This window comes from Elephantulus edwardii, unplaced genomic scaffold (assembly GCF_000299155.1).
Source record: "Elephantulus edwardii isolate Elephantulus edwardi_28Jun2011 unplaced genomic scaffold, EleEdw1.0 scaffold00068, whole genome shotgun sequence".
Taxonomy (NCBI): Eukaryota; Metazoa; Chordata; class Mammalia; order Macroscelidea; family Macroscelididae; genus Elephantulus; species Elephantulus edwardii.
In genome coordinates, this window is record NW_006399818.1 from 309,910 (window position 1) to 315,471 (window position 5,562).

At 37.5% G+C, this 5,562-nt stretch overlaps 1 pseudogene; it reads left to right on the forward strand.

Moving 5' to 3' along the window:
• The first annotated feature begins 4,569 nt into the window (after nucleotides 1–4,569).
• Nucleotides 4,570–4,958, forward strand: LOC102864718 (annotated as a pseudogene).
• The last annotated feature ends 604 nt before the right edge of the window (nucleotides 4,959–5,562 follow it).

Below are 5,562 nucleotides of genomic sequence, written 5' to 3' on the forward strand. Positions count from 1 at the left end.
TAGCTAAGAGAATACGCCATCCCCTTTTCCTTATGAATCAGGGTGAAGTCTCTCTCAGGGAGGAGTGATAGGGAATGGCAAAGGGCACACTGACAAAGGAGATTCATCAGAACTGGCTTTGACAAGCACTGTGGCAATTGGACAATTAAAACAGACATTCGGGGTGAGGGGAAGAAGAACGAACTGGGGAGGAGGGTAGAGAAAACCGTGCAACAATGAATGAATGAGAACCCAAAATCTCTGTAAACGTTCATTAAAACTAATAAAATTTAATTTAAAAAAAAAAAGATGCATTCTGAAGTACACCTTTCCTGATTTTGAACCATGCAGTGTTTCCTAGCTCTGTTCTGACGACTGCCTCCTGGTCCAGGTAGGGGTTTCACATAAGCACAATCAAGTGTTCTGGAATTTCCATTCTTCTCAGAGTCAGCCACAGTTTGTTGTGATCCACAGTGTCAAATGCCTTTGCATTGTCAATGAAACATAGATAGACATTCCTCTGGTACTCTCTGCTTTCAGCCAAGATCCATCTGACATTAGCTATAATATTCCTAGTATCACAGCCTTTTTATCTACTAGACTGCACATCTGACAAGTCTCTGTTGATGTGCTAGTCTATTTGTTTTTGGGTAATTTTCAGCAGAATCTTGTTTGCATGTGGCAACAGTGTTGGAGGAAGACTCATCAACAATCTGCATTACTAGATGACACAAGCTTGCCTGCCAAAACTGAGGAGGCCCTGAATCATTTGTTGCAGAAGGTCAAGGACTACAGCCTTCAATATGGATTGAAGTTCAACATCAAGAAAACAATTCTCACTACTGGGCCAACTGGAAGCATCATGATGGACAGGATTGAGATTGTTAACAGCTTTAGTTTGCTTGGGTCCACAATCAACACTCTTGGTACCAGAAAATAAAAAAGACGAATTGCATTGGGAAAGTCTGCTGTCAGAGACCTCTCCAGAGTATTGAAGAGCAACTATGTCAGTCTGGAGACTAAGGTGCATGGAGTCTAAAAGTACTTGCTATGCATCAGAAAGATGGATAATGACTTGGTATAATAGAAGGAGAATTAATGCTTTTGAGCTGTGATGCTGGAGAAGAGTATTGAATATACCATGGACTGCTAGGAGAGCAAAGAGGTTTGTCCTAGAGAGGGTGAAACCTCGCTGCTCCTTGGAGACAAGGATTTTGAAGCTCTTTCTGACATACCAGCCCTTGAAGAGGACATCATGCTTGGGAGAGTGGAGGGACAGCACAAGAGGGGATTACCCTCAATGAGATGCACTGACTCTGTGACTGGGGTAATGGAGGCAAGTTGTCAGAGACAATGATGTTGGCTCAAGATACAGCAGGGTTCAGAGCTGTTACACATAGGGTACAACAAGTGACTGGACGGAACATAACAGCCTACTTATAACTGAGTAATTCAAAATAACAATTCCATTCACTTACAAAATGTTTCTAGAAAATTACCTATATGCTAGTTAAGGGCTTAGCACCTGACAAAATTCCTTCCTTAATGAGCTTTCAATCTAAGTGAGAAAATGAAGAAATGATAAAGACTTCAAAACAGAGTGACAAAGTCTTTAATGAGGGGTGAAAAGTTGTTTTACCAATTGAGGTGAAGTAGGTAATCAAGGGTGAGCACTTGAGACTTTGATCTGAGTCTCTAAGGATGAGTAATGGTGATACAAGGCAAGAAAGAGGATGAGGGTTCATTTCCATTGGAGAGAACGGCATGTGCATTCCAAAACGAAAATAGTGCCTTAAGGTTGACAGAGTGCATCTGGGCAGCAGCCAAAGAGGAGCTTAAAAAGGGAAGCAGAATCTACATCTTGAAGAGCTTTGTATCCCCTAACAATGCAGCTAGACTTTGCTTACAGGTGGTGAAGTTCCTGCTAAATTTTGAGCAGAAATTACTAAATTTGCATGCTAGAAAGATTCTCTGACTGGAGTGGCTGAGGGTATAGAGAATATAAGAAGAGAGAATGACCGAAGCAGCAATAATGACACAATGGCAGGAGGATAACGATTTTCAGTTGTTCTTTCTAGAATACTTCAATACCAGGTGATTTAAAAATAAAAGAAATAGATTATAAAATAAAACAAAAAAATCTAAAAACCTATTACAAGAGGAATAAAACTGCTTGTGTCCTTTGGCCTAGTAATTATTTTGGAGATTTCCAAGAAAGTAATCTTTGAGCAAAAATAAATTTATTCAGATATTTTTAACTATACTCAAAATAGTCCACAAATGAAAACAGTTAAAATGTCAAAATCTGAACCAAATGTTATCTATTAAATGGCTATTGCTGTGTACCACAGAGTTGGAACCAAGCCACAGCTGACCCTCTGGTGGGTTTTCAGAGGCAGTTAATCACATGGGAGGATGCCCATCCCTCTCCCATGGGGCAGCTGCTGACCTTGATCTGCAATATCTTTGAGACTGCAGCACAGCTCCTTGCTCCTTCCCTAAATTACTAGATAAAATAATTGAAAAAAACATGGGTATATGTGGGATGGGTTACACCCCACAACAATATATATACACAATGACCACAACCACAAATGACACAATGCTTTTTTTCTAGAAACAAAAAAAAATAAACTCATCATGGTTCCTGTCCTCACATTTTACTGGGAAAGCCAGGCTCACACAGTTTTAACAATGTAAGGTGTTCCAGAGCAAAGCTTGTCACTAAGAAGAGCAGACACTAAACTTAAGAGTCAATATATAAACCTAACAAATGTGAACATTAAAATTTATGGCAGAACTCAGTTACAAAGCTTGATGACTTTGTAATGAACAAGGACCTATTACCTTTTCTTAACTGACTTCCATTAAATCATTCACATGTATTTTATAACACTAGTTACAGTTGATCAATGCCAATTATTACATCTCATCAAATCTTTTGTTTTGACTTTTTCTTCATCCTACCAATTCATCCCTTAATCTCTGCTGACCTAACATTTTCCCTCACACATTCTCTCCTTCTCCTCTCTCTCCTCCCATTTGATCAGTATGCATTACTGTATTACTTTTTCTAGATTATCCTATATGTGAAATAAAAATTGTAAAACATATAATGAAAAGCAAACCAAATCCCCAAGAATATTAGCATGAAATGAACATTAAGAGTCCAGGACCCTGGTCTGAGTAACAAATAGATTAGCAGGAAAATGAAAAACAGAGTTCTGGGAAACATTTCCAAAGACACATATATTTAGCTACAGATGAGAGTCTTTGGAGTTTTTAACATACACTATCATATCATCTACATTTAGAAATAGTTTTACCTCCTCTTGGCAAACCTGGATGATTCTTGTTTCCCTCTCTTACCTAACTGCTCTATCTAGGACTTCCAAAACAATGTTGAATAGAAGTGATAGTAGAGGGCATGCTTACCTGCTCCCTGTTTGCAAGGGGAATGGCTTAAGTCTCTTTCCATTGAGAATGATGTTGGCTCTTGGAATTGCTTATATACTCTGGACTATGTTGAAGAAATTATCCTCTGTTCCTATTTTGTCAAGAAAGGGTGTTAGATTTTGTCAAAGACTTTCCTGCATCAATTTGTATGACTATTTGGTTCTCATCCTTTTCTTTATTGATGTCATTAATTACATTGTTTTTATTATGTTAAGCCATCCTTGCATGCCTATCATGAATCATGAATTCTTTATATCCTGTTGGATTCTATTGGTTAGGATTTTGTTAAGGATTTTTTTTTATCTATGTTTATGAGAGATACTGGCTATAGTTTACTTTGTTGGTGGTAACTTTGTTTAGTATCAGGGTTATGCCTGCTTCATAGAATGACTCTGGGAGCATTCCTTCGGTTTATATATTTTTAAATAATTTAAGTAGGATGGTGAGCTCTGGTGGCCTAGTGGCAAGAAGCTGCACTGAAATCCCAGAGGTACACAGTTCAAATCCACCAGATGCTCTGCTGAAGAAGGAGGAACCATCGCCTCCTGTACCAGTCAGATCCGGTTTGATGGTACACACATAAAAATAAATTAATAATAATAATAATAGTAATAACTTTTCCTAATATTCTGTTATTACCATTTTCATTTTAATGGGATATGTTATGATGTTTCCTCTTTCCTTTCTCATTTGTGTTATTTGTGCATTTATTTTCACTAAAGTTCTGTTTGCCAACAGTTTGTCTATTTATGAACCCTTTCAAAGAACCAACTCCTAGTCTTGTCGATTGTTTCAATTGTTTTTCTATTTCATTTATTTCAGCCCTTATATTATAATTTTCTTTTTTCTAGAGGCTGTTGGGTTAGCTTGTTGCTATTTTTCTATTTGTTGCAGATACTAGGTTAAGTAATTTTACTCCTTTCCTCTTTTTTTTCCTTCTTGCTAAGAACTGACCTCTGAGAAGTACCTTTGCTGTATCCCAGAGATTTTGATACATTGTTATTTTTATTTAAATTTGTTTCAAAGAATACTTTCATTTCATGTATTAGTTCTCTTATAACCCAGTAGTGTTCCATAAAAGTGTCACTTACCATCCTGTACTTCTCCAGAGCATGGCACAGGACGGAGGCAGAGATGGCAGATGAGATCACCAAGGCTCAGACCCCTGGCCTGGTGGCAATACAATCGTCAGGAAGATAATCCAGAAAATAATTTTTGAGGATGAGCGGTGCATAATTTTTGAGGATGAGCGGTGCCTCACTTTTCATGACATTTCACCTCAAGCACCAATACATTTTCTAGTGATACCTAAGAAACCTATTACCTAGATTTCTGTAGCAGAAGATGATGAGAAAAGCCTTCTTGGACATCTCATGATTGTTGGCAAGAAATGTGCTGCTGATCTGCGCCTGCAAAAGGGTTATCAAATGGTGGTGAATGGAGGTTTAGATGAGGTACAATCTGTTTATCATTTTCATCTCCATGTTCTTGGAGGCTGGCAGATGCATTGGCCTCCTGGTTAATTTTGCTTTAGGAATATTTTCCCTTTTTAAACAACTATCAGATTTGCAAGTTAGAATATGTTAAGCATTACACTCACTATTGCCTGTGGACAGAGAGATTAAGGAAATAATTTGAAAAACGGATGTGTAATAAAAGACTTGGTTGCATGGTTAAAAAAAAGTGTATTTACCTTCTACATGGGTGAATTTTTATCTTCTACTCTTTTGTAATTAATTTCTAACTGTATGACACTGTGGTCTGAGAAGATACTCTGAATTGTTTCAATGCTTTTTAACTTATTGAGGCTTGCTTGCTTTGTGTCCTAAAATATGGCTTATTTTGGAGAATGTACCTTGTGCATGTAAGAGGGAAAAAATTGAGGTTTTGTTGGGTGAAATGCTCTGAATACATCTAAGAGCTTAAGTTGGTTATTTTTAAATAAACTCTCTGCATCTTTGTTTAGTTCCTTTCTAGTTGATCTATCTTCTGAGTTTTTGAGTGAGAATGGTGTGCTCAAGTTTCCTACTACTAAATACCACTATCATTCAGATATATGCACCAACAACCAGAGCCAAAGAAGAAGAAATGGATGATTTCTACCAACTTTTACAGTCGGAGATAGAT